Source organism: Oryctolagus cuniculus, chromosome 2, assembly GCF_964237555.1.
Source record: "Oryctolagus cuniculus chromosome 2, mOryCun1.1, whole genome shotgun sequence".
In the NCBI taxonomy this organism is placed as follows: domain Eukaryota; kingdom Metazoa; phylum Chordata; class Mammalia; order Lagomorpha; family Leporidae; genus Oryctolagus; species Oryctolagus cuniculus.
In genome coordinates, this window is record NC_091433.1 from 45,480,706 (window position 1) to 45,494,956 (window position 14,251).

The 14,251-nt window shown below is 44.1% G+C and overlaps 1 protein-coding gene across 6 annotated transcripts in view; it reads right to left on the minus strand.

Annotated features, from left to right (window-relative positions):
- EXTL3 (exostosin like glycosyltransferase 3) overlaps positions 1–14,251 on the minus strand; it is a 146,917-nt gene that overhangs the window by 113,759 nt on the left and 18,907 nt on the right. The gene's annotated exons all lie outside the window — the stretch shown is intronic.

Below are 14,251 nucleotides of genomic sequence, written 5' to 3' on the forward strand. Positions count from 1 at the left end.
GTGAAAAGCAGGGAAAATGAAGAGAGCTCATCACTTCTAAGCTAGAAGTTCTGCGCCATTTCTACCAATGCCATCAGTCCTGAGCCTCTTGCATCCTGGCCCCTGCCCAACTGATGGGCTTTCCTGCCAGTTGCTTCTGCTTTAGCCAGGATCCACAGCCTATTCCTCCCAGCTACCCTCTTACCAGGAGGTTCAGGATCAGCTAACCTCACCAGTCACCAATACCCTCCAGCAGCTGGCTTTAATTCTTATTATCTGAGAACAGAAATGGAAAGAGAGAGGTCAATTATGCAACTTCTATTAAAGGAAGAGTGAGGCATTGCAGGTCAAAGACCCTGGCACAGATGCATGGCTGGCTGCCAAGTCAAGCTTGGATCACTCCCCAAAGATACCAGAGAAATATGCCCAAATGTCAGTGCTACTGGCATCTAGTGGCATAATAATGGGTGGTGGGGTTTTTTCTGGTATATATGCTTCTTTAATGTCCTTTCCACTTTTTAAAATGAGTACAGCTGACTCTTACAGGCCAAAAAAAAAAAAAAGCATAAAATGTGAAAAAATGTATATACATTAAAAACAAAAACCACCATTATTATTCAGCCCAGAAACCTTGAAGGATAAAGAAAGCAAGCTCAGATGGGCAGCATAAGAATTTTATAGCTCTAAACAGTAAGAAAAAAATTTAAGATTTTAAAATTTTTTTAAGGTTTTAAAATTTTTTTCTCATAGTGCTGAAAATGTCACTGGACTGCAGGTCAGTGCGACTCATATAGTTAGGTAGTGCAGAGTGGAACTGTCCATGGTGCCAGGAAAAGACAAGGCAGTCAAAGGAGATACTACTAGCTGGTGTGCACTCCAGGCAATAGTCAGACCTACTCCAGTTTTTCCTCACACCAGGTTGAAACTTGGTATCTAGCACTTCAAACCACTGTTCTCCTGCCCCTCTCTAAACCTAAATGATGATGATGATGTGCAGATCCAACTCACAAATTTAACAAATAATTTCTGAATCTTCCCATTCTTTTTACTCATCTCCTTACTGATTTTGAGAAAAGTTAAGTTATATCCAGGGGGCAGCATTGTGGGTCAGCAGGTTAAGTCACTGCCTGCAAGCAGGCATCCCATTTGAGTGCCAGTTCAAGTCCTGGCTGCTCCACTTCCAATTCAGCTCCCTGATCATGTACCTGGGAAGGCAGTGGAAGATGGCCCAAGTGCTTGGGTCTCTGCCACCCTTCTGGAGATGTGGATGAAGCTTCTGACACCTGGCTGTTGCAGCTATTCGGGGAGTGAATTAGCAGATGGAATATCTCTCTCTCTCCCTCTCGCTAACTCTACTTTTTTAAGAAAATATTTATTTATTTATTTGAAAGGTAGAGTTACAGAGAGGCAGAGACAGAGGCGGAAGGGATAGGGAGAGTGGGAGGGGAGAGGGGGAGGGAGAGGAGGAGAGGGGGAGGGAGGAAGAGAGGGAGAGGAAGAGGGACGGGGGGGAAGAAGGAGAGAAAGAGGGACGGGGGAGGGGGGAGAGGGGGAGGGGAGGGGGGAGAAAGAGAGAGAGAGAGAGAGAGAGATGTTCCATCCGCTGGTTCACTCCCCAGATGGTTGCAAGAGACAGAGCTGCACTGATCTGAAGCCAGGAGCTTCTTCCGGGTTTCCCAAGCAGGTGTAGGGGCCCAAGGACTTGGGCCATCTTCTACTGCTTTCCCAGTCCATAACAGAGAGCTGGATCAGAAGTGGAGCAGCCAGGACTCGAACCAGTGCCCATATGGGATGCTGGTACTGCAGGCGGCAGCTTTACTCACTATGCCACCGTGCCGGCCCCCAACTTTAGCTTTTAAATAGTCAAACCTTAAGAAATATAAGAAACAATAAATAAGTTATATCCTGAAGTATTTGAGTAGGTTTGTGCATGTTGGAAGCTAACAATGTTTCCCATAATTTAACAAATAGCTTAATATAAAGGAGTCAGTGAAGTTTGACACAAAGGTTCCTCAATGGTTAAAAAAATGTAGAAGACCTTGACATTTGCATGGTATCTATCCTAAGATTTTCCTGAATCCCAAGGTTGGGAACAGCATTATAACATAAACTAAAACTTCTCCCTTGATCAGTCAAGACTCCTTTAAAAAAAAAAGTATTTATTTATTTTGAAAGCCAGAATTACAGAGATGTAGGAGAGACAGGGGGGTGGGGAGGGGATTTCTATCCACTAGTTCACTCCCCAAATGGCTGCCTATGGCCAGTGCTGGGCCAGGCTGAAGCCAAGAGCTTCTTCTAAGTCTCCCACCTGGGTAGTAGGGGCCAAAACACTTGTGCCATCTTCTACTGTTTTCCCAGGCACGTTAGCAGGGAGCTGGATTGGAAGCAGAGCACTTGGGACACAAACTGGCACCCATATGGAATACCTGTGTTTCAGGAGGCAGCTTTACTCACTAAGTCACATGCTGTCTCCGAGTCAGGACCTTTTTGATTGTAAATGATGGAAACTCAAATGACAGGGGACTGAATTGGAGAATAGAAGTCAGACAAACGAACAATCAAACCTAGGAAAAGACAGGAGTACAACAGGGTCCCATAAGAATAACACTGGGACCCATATAGCATGGGATGCTACCTCTCATATATGTTTTCTGTGTAACACTCAAGGCAGAGTCTTCTCCATGTGGCAAGAAATATGGCTGTCAAGCATTCAAAAGTTAAAACACTAGCAAGGAATTCTTTAAGCCATTTGTGATTATAAGTTCAAAAGTCTTGAGAAGAGGGTAGGTGTTTGGCCCAATGCTTAGGACACCTGCATCCCAACTCTGCTCCCAACTCCAGCTACCTATTTACACTGAGAGGCAGGAGGTGATTGCTTAAGTACCTAGGTCCCTGCCACCCATGTGAGAGACCTGGATTGAGTTCTGGGCTCCTAACTTTGTCCTGGTCTAGCCCTAGCTGTTGCAGGCATTTGAGGAGTGAACCAGTGCATAGAAGATTGATTCTCTCATATATATATATATACACACACACACACACACACACACACACATATATATAAATCTTTCCTACCCTCAAATAAACCAAATAAATTAGCAAACAACATTTTTTCAAATCCTAAAAGTCTTTGGCCAGTTTGGGTTGGATGTCTACCATGAACCACTCAATTCTAAGAACATGGCAGCTCTTTCCAGAGTCAAATGGAGCAGAGCCCTCTTGAAGGAATTAACGTCTTTCTCAGGGAGCGAGCTCTTGCTCTTGCAAGAATGGGTTACGCTGAGTGTGAGCTGTTATAAAGCAAGGCTATCCCTCATGTGTGGTCTTTTTTGCCTATACCCCACTTTCCCTTTTGCTTTCTGCCCCAAGTTAAAGCTGCATGAGCTGCAGCTGCCCAGTACTAAACTTCCCATATCTCAGATCCATGAGCCCAAATAAACCTGCTTTCTTTACAAATTACCCAGAATCAGGTATTCCAAAGAAACAGAAAAAGGAGTAAGAAGAATGCCGTAAAGCTGAAAACTGTTCATTGCTCTTCCAACCTTTCTGGATGTCATTTTCTATGTAGCACAATTACAGGGAGACCAAAGGGCTGGGCCTTTGCCTGGACTCTCTATGCAGCAAGAACTTCCCTCCCATACTCTTGCCTCTCAGTACACACAGAATCTAAAACCATTCACCCTAGCAAAATCCAAACTGTCATGTGTCATTGACCTTCCCAAAGCTCGCAGATGGTAAATTATAAATAACAAGGGCCTAGGATGCCTCAGAGAAAAGTATTTTTAATGGCAAGTGCTTCTCTGACCTGAATAAATTTACTGTATGAAAGGGTAGACTGGTTCTCAATAAGCCTGCTCCTGACCCCACCTGTTCTTTGTCACCTACTCAATCTCCTCCTATGTCCTACTGTTTCTACATCAATAGCAACTCTCCAATCAGTCCCTTCCTCTCTAACCACCACTGTCCTTATTCAGGGCCCCCATCATGACAGGGTGCTTCATTCTATATATAGCACATGAAAAAAAAAGATGTCTACGATCTTGTTAGCTAAATATCTGTGAAAATGAATGATGTTTAAAAGATTTGTTTTATACATTTGAAAGGCAGAGTGACAGAGAGAAAGAGAAAGAGAAAAAGAGAGAGAGAGAAAGAGAAAGAGAAAGAGAAAGAGAAAAAGAGAGAGAGAGAGATCTTCCATCCTCTAGTTCACTCTTCAAATAGCTGCAAAATCTGGGTTAGTCCAGGCCAAAGCCAGAAGCCTGGAATTCCATCCAGGCCTCCCACATGGGTAGCAGAACCCCAAACACTCAGGCTATTATCTACTTTCTTAGGCATTTAGCTGGGAGTTAGAAGCAAGGCAACCAGGACTTCAACTAGTGATCAAATATGGGCTTAGCCCCTGCCCGTAAAGTCAGCCACAAAAATGAATGATTTTTAATACCAAAGTATATTCATGAAGCCAAGACTAGGAAAACAACAAGTATACATTTTGGAAATAGTTCTGACTTACATCAAACTCTATTGATTATTCTCTGGATGACTATGGCAAATTATTCAATCCCTTGGAAACATACCTTGCCATAAAACAGATATAATAGCATTTGTCTTGCAGACTTATTATGAAGATGCAACCAGGTGACAGAGGTTAAAGTGCCCAGAATACAGAAGGACTCCTCAATATATGCTACTAATGATGAAGATCTCTTGCTTACATACCAAAGTTAATAAACAAATGCAAGAAATGGGTAGTATCAAGGTACAACTGTTTGGGATATCATCCATGTCCTATATCAGAGTGCCTGGTTTGAGTCTCGGCTACTCAACATCTGATCCAGCTTCCTGCTAATACTCCTGGGAGGCAGCAGATGATGGCCCAAGTACTTGGATTCCTGCCACCCACATGGAAGACCCAGATGGAGTTCTTGGTTCCCATCTTTGGCCTGGCCAAGCCCAGCCCCAGCTATTGTGGGCATTTGGAAGATCTGAATATATCTTTCTCTCTCTTCTCTCACTCTCTCTTTTCCTGTAACTCTACCTTTCAAATAAACAGATAAATCCTTTTTAAAGGGCAAGAGGAATGCAGAGGGCAGGAAAACAAAATCTGCGCCTCCTCTTCCCATCTTGTTTAGACTCCCAAAGAGATCTGCCAGTTTTTGTTCTCTAAACCTAAAGATCTGTGTAAATATTAGTCCTCTATTTTCCTTGTTAAGCTGTGTTTTGATGAGGAACCATTATCTACAGAGAACCTTTTTGGAAATGGATACAGCCAGCCTCCATGTTTAAGATAGAAAAGTTTGAGAATGCTAATTTCTCATAAATGCTTTGTTGATACTTAAGTCATTTGAGGAATCTTCCTGCATACTTCTTTTTTTTAAAGATTTATTTATCTATTTATTTGAAAGAGTTACACACAGAGAGAAGGGGAAGCAGAGTGAACCAACAGCAAAGGAAGACCTTTCTCTCTGTCTCTCTCACTGTCCACTCTGCCTGTCAAAAAAAAAAAAAAAAAAAAGAAAAAAAAAGAAAAGAAAAGAAAATGAAAACTTTGAACCACGAAAGGATATTATGAAGATTGGGAAAAGACAACATACAGGATGGGAGAAAACATTTATAAAATACATGTCTGATAAGGGTTTAACATTCAGATTATATAAAAAAAAAATCCTAGAGGCTGGCATTGTGGCATAGCAGATTAAACCACCACCTGCAATGCCAGAGTCCCATATGGGCATTTGTTCGAGTCTCAGCTGCTCTACTTCCAATCCAGCTTCCTGTTAGTACACCTGGGAAAGCAGTGGAGGATGGCCCAAGCACTTGGTTTACTGCACCCATGTGGGAGACCCAGAAGAAGCTCCTGGCTTTGGCCTAGCCCAACCTCAGCTGTTGGAGCCATTTGGGGAGTTAACCAGCAAATGGAAGATCTCAATCAATCTCTCTCTCATTCTGCCTTACAAGTAAATAAAATAAATCTTTATAAACCTTTTTTTTTTTTTTTTTGATAGGCAGAGTGGACAGTGTGAGAGAGACAGAGAGAAAGGTCTTCCTTTGCCGTTGGTTCACCCTCCAATGGCCGCCACGGCTGGCGCGCTGCGGCGGGTGCACCGCGCTGATCAGAAGCCAGGAGCCAGGTGCTTCTCCTGGCCTCCCACGGGGTGCAGGGCCCAAGCACTTGGGCCATCCTCCACTGCCTTCCCGGGCCACAACAGAGAGCTGGCCTGGAAGAGGGGCAACTGGGAAAGAATCCGGCGCCCCGACCGGGACTAGAACCCAGTGTGCCGGCGCCACTAGGTGGAGGATTAGCCTATTGAGCCGCGGCGCCAGCTTTTTTTTTTTTTTTTAATAAATCTTAAGAAAAAAATCCTATAACTCAACAACACAAAAATTATCCAATTTTAAGTGGTAAAAGGGAGGGGCCAGCATTGTGGTACAGTGGGACAAGCCACCACCTGCAACACCAACACCCAACATGAGGGCAAGTTCAAGTCCTGGCTGCTCCACTTCTGATCTAGCTCCCTGCTAATGTGCCTGGGAAAGCAACAGAAGATGGCCCAACTGCTTAGGTCCCTTCTACCCACATGGAAGACTTGCATGAAGTTCCAGGCTCCTGGCTTTGACCTGGCCCAATCTCAGCTGTTATAGCCATTTGGGTAGTGAACTAGCAGATGGAAGGTATTTCTCTGTTTCTGTTCCTCCCTCTCTCTCTGTAACTCTGCCTTTCAAATAAACAAATAAATCCTTTTTTTTTTTTTTTTTTTTTTTTTTTTTTTTTTTTTTTAATTTTCAGGTGGCACAGACTCACAGGGTGAGTCAGTTAAAATCTTTAAAAAATTATGGCCGGCGCCGTGGCTCACTAGGCTAATCCTCCGCCTAGCGGCGCCGGCACACCGGGTTCTAGTCCCGGTCGGGGCGCCGGATTCTGTCCTGGTTGCCCCTCTTCCAGGCCAGCCCTCTGCTGTGGCCCGGGAGTGCAGTGGAGGATGGCCCAGGTGCTTGGGCCCTGCACCCCATGGGAGACCAGGAAAAGCACCTGGCTCCTGGCTCCTGCCATCGGATCAGTGCGGTGCGCCGGCCGCAGCGCGCCGGCCACGGCGGCCATTGGAGGGTGAACCAACGGCAAAGGAAGACCTTTCTCTCTGTCTCTCTCTCTCACTGTCCACTCTGCCTGTCAAAAAAAAAAAAAAAAAATTATGAACGCGGGGTCAGCACTGTGGTGTAGTGGGTAAAGCCACCGTCTCCACTCCAGCATCCCATATGGGCACCAGTTTGAGACCTGGCTGTTCCACTTCTGATCCAGCTCTCTGCTATGGCCTAAAGATGGCCCAAGTCCTTGGGCCCCTACACCCATGTGGAGACCCGGAAGAAGTCCCTAGCTCCTGACTTCAGATCAGCACAGCCCCAGCCATTGTGGCCAATTGGAGAGTGAACCAGCAGATGGAAGACCTCTCTCCCTCCCTCTCTCCCTCCCTCCCTCCCTCCCTCTTTCTCTCTCTGCCTCTCCTGACTGGGACAGGATTGGGAACCAGAATACATAATGAACTACTTCAACCCATTATGAAAAATGACAACACAATAGAGAAAAAAGGAACATGAATGGATAATTCAACAAACAGGAGATGCAAATGGCCAATACACAATGAAAAGAGACTCAATTACATTAGTAATCAAGAACATGCAATTATGGGACACTACTTTACATGTATCATATTGGCAAAAATGCTTCCAAGTCAGACAATGACGGAGGTACAGGAGAAACTGTCACACACACACCACCAACTGGCATGGTGCAGAAAAATCTGGTCATAGCAGTGTGTACTCCCTAAGACCCAGCAATTGCAGGACTAGATAAGCATCCTAGAGAAACAACCGCACCCAGGTACAATGTAATGGTACAAGAATGTGCCTTATTATCCATGTATACACACCTAGTCTGAAATGGGATGACAGCATGTATTGTCACTGATATATGTCTCCTTCAGCTCAGTGGTAGCCTCCAGGAGGCAGAGAGGAGAGCAAAATTGGGAGAACACAGAGGCCTTCAGCTACAGCTATATTTTTTAAAAGGATCTGGAACAAAAAGAAAGTAAAGATGTCTCAAAGCTAAGTGGCGGGTATATGACACTATTTGCTATGGCTGGAATGTCTCCTCTAACAATCATGTTGAAATTTGCCATTTTAGGCCGGTGCCACAGCTTACTAGGCTAATCCTCTGCCTGCGGTGCCAGCACCCTGGGTTCTAGTCCCGGTCGGGGCGCCGGATTCTGTCCCGGTTGCTCCTCTTCCAGTCCAGCTCTCTGCTGCGGCCCAGGAGGGCAGTTGAGGATGGCCTATGTCCTTGGGCCCTGCACCCGCGTGGGAGACCAGGAGGAAACACCTGGCTCCTGGCTTCAGATCGGCGCAGCGAGCCAGCCGCAAAGCGCCGGCCTTAGCAGCCACTTGGGGGGTGAGCCAACGGAAAAAGAAAGACCTTTCTCTCTGTCTCTCTCTCACTAACTCTGCCTGTCAAAAAAAAAAAAAAAATTGCCATTTTACTGGTATTGAGAAGTAGTGGAACTTTGAAGAAGTGATTAGGTCACAGGGTACTGCTCTCATGAACTGATTAATGTCACTCTTGGAGGACTGGGTTAATTCTTGCAGAGTGACTGGGCTCTCACCATTGCAGTACTGGATGGGTTGCTGCAAAGCAGGTTATTATAAAGCAAGGCTACTCCTTGCACTTTGTCTCTTCCGCGCATGCCTGTTTGCTCTTCTACCATGGTAGGATGCAGCATGAGACCCTTGCCATGTGCTGCCACCTGATCTTGGGACTTCCCAGCTTCCAGAATCATGAACCAGATAAACATATTTGCTTTTTAAATTACCTAGTCTTGGGTATACTGTGATAGCAACAGAAAATGGATGAAGACATTTTTCTAAATACTTGAAGTACTCCCTAATAATTTTTAGCAGGATTTATTCAACATTACCCCTGGAAGACACGAATGTTCCAAAAAGTTGGGCACCTACAGAACAGCAGAAGGGGTGGAATTATTTGGAGCTGGAAGAGTCATATCTTCCCCAGAAACTCGATACAAGAAGTGAAAGATGGATGGCTCACTAGGCTAATCCTCCACCTGCAGCGCTGGCACCCCAGGTTCTAGTCCCAGTCAGGGCGCTGGATTCTGTCCCAGTTGCTCCTCTTCCAACCCAGCTCTCTGCTGTGGCCCAGGAGTGCAGTGGAGGATGGCCCAAGTGCTTGGGCCCTGTGCCTGCATGGGAGACCAGGAGAAGCACCTGGCTCCTGGCTTCGGATCAGCATGGTGCACCGGCCGCAGCATGCTGGCCACAGAGGCCATTGTGGGGTGAACCAACAGAAAAAGAAGACCTTTCAACCTTTCACTCTGTCTCTCTCACTGTCCACTCTGCCTGTCAAAAAAAAAAAAAAAAAAAAAAAGAAGAAGAAGAAGTGAAAGATGATGCAACAGCGTGAGATATATTCAGAAAGCATCAGCTCTTTGAGCCCTTTACCTCAGCCTGGTAGGATGACCAGCATCAAAGGACAGCATTGACAGTGTCCCCTATACCCCACCTAATGCCATTCTCAAGGCTGCATCCTGACTTCTTCTAAGTGAGATCTCTTCGCTACATACTGAGAAACTCAGCTGCAATTCCTAATGGAGTCAAATAAACATTCTAAGCAGAGCTGTCATTCAGTTCTTTTTTGATCATTTCCCGCAGAGATAATTAAGTATTTCAATATGAAAGAGGAAAACTCAAATTTCTTTCCCTCACAGCTCCTACTGCATAGCAAAAAGTGTTGGCAAAAATGTCAAGGGGGGCCAGTGCTGTGGCATAGTGGGTAAAGCCACTGCCTGCAATGATGGCATCCTATATGGGCACTGGTTCTGTCGTGGCTGCTCCACTTCTGATCCAGTTCCCTGCTAATGTGTCTGAGAAAGCAGTGGAGGACGTCCCAAGCCCTTGAGCTGCTGCACCTACATGGGAGACCCAGAAGAAGCTCCTTGTTTCAGCCTGGCCCAGCCCCAGCTGTTGTGGCCATTTGGGGAGTGAATCAGGGATGGAAGATCTCTCTCTGTGTCTCTCTCTCTGTAACTCTGCCTTTAAAATAAGCAAAATTAGTCTTTTATTTAAAAAAAAAAAAAAAAAAGGGCAAGAAAGAACTGCAAGTAAAAAATTACAGCCTCAGGGGCCAGCGCTGGGTGCAGTGGGTTAAAGCCTTAGCCTGAAGTGCCAGCATCCCATAAGGGCACCGGTTCTAGTCCCAGCTGCTCCTCTTCCAATCCAGCTCTCTGCTATGCCCTGGGAAAGCAGCGGAAGATGGCCCAAGTCCTTGGGCCCCTGCACCCACGTGGGAGACCCGGAAGAAGCGCCTGGCTCCTCGCTTCAGATATGCTCAGCTCCGGCCGTTGCGGCCATCTGGGGAGTAAACTAGTGATGGAAGACCTCTCTCTCTGTCTATACCTCTCTTTGTAATTCTTTCAAATAAATAAAAAATAAATCTTTAAAAAAAATTACAGCCTCAGGTCCAGCATTGGTGTAACAGGTTAAGCCACCACCTGCAACACTGGCATCCCATATGGGCACCGGTACTAGCCCCAGCAACTCTATTCCCAATCTAGCTCCCTGCTAATGTGCCTGAGAAAGCAGCAGAAGGTGGCCCAAGGCCTTGGACCCCTGCAACCATGTGGGAGACCTGGATGAAGCGCCTGGCTCCTGGCTTCGGCCTCTTTCAAAGTAATTAATTATTTAATAATTTAAAAATGACAGTCTCACAGAGAAGCTGAAAGCAAGACTCACCAAATGAAGGTAAGAATATATATGTAGTGCTGAGGCCTGAGTCATAGTCAGACAACCTGGGTTTGAATACCAGTTCCTTCATTTATTTTCTTTTATTAAATGTTTGTGTATTTTTTATTTTAAAGGCACAATGACAGAGAGGTAGACACAAAGAGAGGGAGAGACAGAGAAAGAAGAGATCTTCTTTCTGCTGGTTTGCTCTCACAAATGCCTGTATCAGCCTGGGCTAGGCCAGGCAGGAGCCAGGAGCCAGGAATTTCATCCTGGTCTCCCACATGGATGACAGGAGCCTAAGCGCTTAGGCCATTACCCACTGCCTTCTCAGGCATCATCATCAGGGCGCTGGAACAGAAGCAGAGTGGCTGGGATTCAAACCCACACTCTGATAGGGGATGATGGCATTGCAAGTGGCAGCTTAACCTGCTGTGCCACCATGCCAGCCCCATTTATTTGCTTTCTTAATTTAGGGCACTGCTCTGATGCTCAGTTGCCATGTTATCAAATTACAACAATAATACCTACCTAATAGAGTTAAAGAGAAAATAAGATTCCATGTGAAAAATGATATATGAAAATTAAATGTCCTGGCTCAGCAGCCAGTACATAGTAAGTACTAAGTTAATAACAATTCTTATGATCAACAGCCGTGGATAGGTCTGCATTTTATTTAATCTTTGTACCTGTCAACTGTGGTCCTGACAAATATGTTGTGTTCACTGAAGTAACCCAGGGACTTTGAATGCTGTGTCACCCAGAGGAAGCATTCAATAAACATCTGAATGAACTGATTTCGTCTTAGCCTGTTTTGGGTTGCCATAACAAAACCCCTGAGGCTGAGCACTTTGTAAAGAAAAGAGATTCATTTAACTCACAGTGCTGGAGGTCCAAGAGCATGGCCCCAGCACCTTGTGATGACTACCTACCTCACAGCATGACAGAGAGACAGGGAGGGAATCCGCTGTGTGCAGACGGGCCAAGCATGTCGGGTGGCCTTGCTCTGCATCAACCCACTCCTGAAAGAACTCACTCACTCCTCAAGACCAGCATTAGTCCTTTCTGGAGGCAGTACCTCCATTACCTAGTCACCTTCCGTGAGACTCTACTTCTCAAAGATTCCACTACCTCAAATTCATCACACCAGGGACCAAGCTCCCAGAACATGAACCCGTGAGGGACACTGTCATACCAAATCCAAACCACAACACACTTGAATCCTTAGCACACATTAGGCATTTAATAGTCACTATTTATTGAGAGTATACTGTGTCCTGACAATTACACATTTTATATCTTATTTAATCCTTACAACAATAATGTATCATACTATCCAGTATATAAATAAGGTTCCGAGAAATTAACTGACTTACCCAACCTCACAGTCTAATAAAAGAACCAGGATTTGGATCTAGGTTGTCAGTTTTCAGATACTTGTTGTATTAATGAATCAGTGAAGCTCAGACTGAACTTAACAATGGAGTGAAAGGTTCACAGTAGCTACAAAGAGGGTTATGAGACAACCTGCAGGGTCACTATGGCTGGCTGGCACAGGCCATGTTTTGTTACAGGAGGGGAGTCTACTTCCCTCAATACCTCTGCTGAGGTAGCAATAAGGAAGGGATTCTCCACATTTGACAGAGAACTACTGGACAAAGAGTTGAAAAATAAATATTCCATGATTATAAAGAGAACTGGTAAGTCAAATCCCAAGTCATCTATTATTATCTCACAAGACTGCAAAGCAGCATAACTACTGATTTGGAATCCACTGTATCTAGGGGTATAAAATGGTATCATAGAAAGAAAGTAAAAGAAACATGTTCCTTTTCCCGAAATCTTAACTATTAACATATTTATAACCAATTACCTCTAAAGAAAATAAGCCACAAAAAATAACAGCACTAAGAGGAAGTATTATGTTGGAGTCATTATTAATTTAGAAGTAACTTTATCAAGGTTTACTATAGAAAAGTTTAAGATGCAAGCAAAAAAAAAAAAAAAAAGACCTAATTTCATCACCACCATACAACCAAAGATTATAATCTTTGTGAATATCCTCTTATAGTCATTGGTATTTTTTTTCTTTGACAAAAATAGGATTAAAATGCATAATTTAAAGCTTGTGTTTTCTAAGTAGTAAATCATAAATGTCTTTCTATGTCAGCAAATATATTAAACAGAGGTATTGCACTGTATTTAAATGTTAAGCCCTCAAGGTTGAAATTTGATTGTTTCTATTCTTCATATATATATATATATATATATATATATACACACACACACACATATATATATTTTATGCATATATATAGAAGGCAACCAATCCACCAAACACACACACACAAGACTGAGACAAACATGTTAGAGCTAAATCTTTTTGCATGCATTTAATTATTTCCATAGGATAATTTTCTAAAAGTAGATTTGCTGGGTAAAAGGAATACATTTGAAATTTTTTTCTTTAAGGAAAGACATCTGTTTTAAATATATTTCAAACTTGTCTTTCCTTTCATTTGAGCTTCATTTTTAGTGTCAAGTACCATAACAAATACATGGCAAGTCCACGACAGAGACTGGTTGAGCATTTCTTTCTATCTACCATATCCTTTCTCTCTCCCCTTTCCAAAGGAAACAATGTTTCTGAGTTAATAAGCAAGAAGAAAGATGGAAACAGAAAGCTGACCCAAACTAACAGCTAGGAAAATAAAACTCCATCATCAGATATATGTACAGAACACTGCAAAGGCACTATGGTAAGATTCAGAAGAATGGAATCCATAGGTATAGGTCCTCTCTTGAGAAGCTTAAAATTTAGTTCAGAAACAAAATCACAAATATATGAAATGATTCAGATGTATGTAAAAACCTATGTATGTACAGGAGAAGGACAAGTAATTATATTCACTGAGATAATCAGTTAAAGCAGGGAAAACTACCAGAAGATACAATGAACACCACTTTAATTCTTCAGGTGGGCATTTGGCCTGGTGGTTAAGATGCAAGTTAAAATGCCTACACTGGGGCTAGTGCTGTGCTGCACTCGGCTAAAGCCTCTGCCTGTGGTGTCAGCATCCCATATGGGCACCGGTTCAAGTCCTGGCTGCTCCTCTTCTCATCCCCTGCAATGACCTGGGAAAGCAGTAGAAGATGGTTCAAGCGCTTGGGCCCCTGCACTAACGTGGTAGACCCAGAAGAAGCTCTTGGCCCCTGGCTTCAGATTGGCCAAACTCCAGCCACCAAGGTCATTAGGGAAGTGAACCAGCTGATAGAAGACCTCTCTCTCTGTAACTCTACCTCTCCAAAATAAATAAATGTTTTTTAAAAATAAATAAATAAAATGTGTGCACCACATATCAGAGTACCAAGGTTAAATACCCAGCTCCATGCCTAACTCCAGCTAGCTGCTAATGAGCAATCTGGGATGCAGCAGGTGATACTACGTCAAGTGACTGGGTTCCTGCCACCCATGTGGGAGACCTGGTTT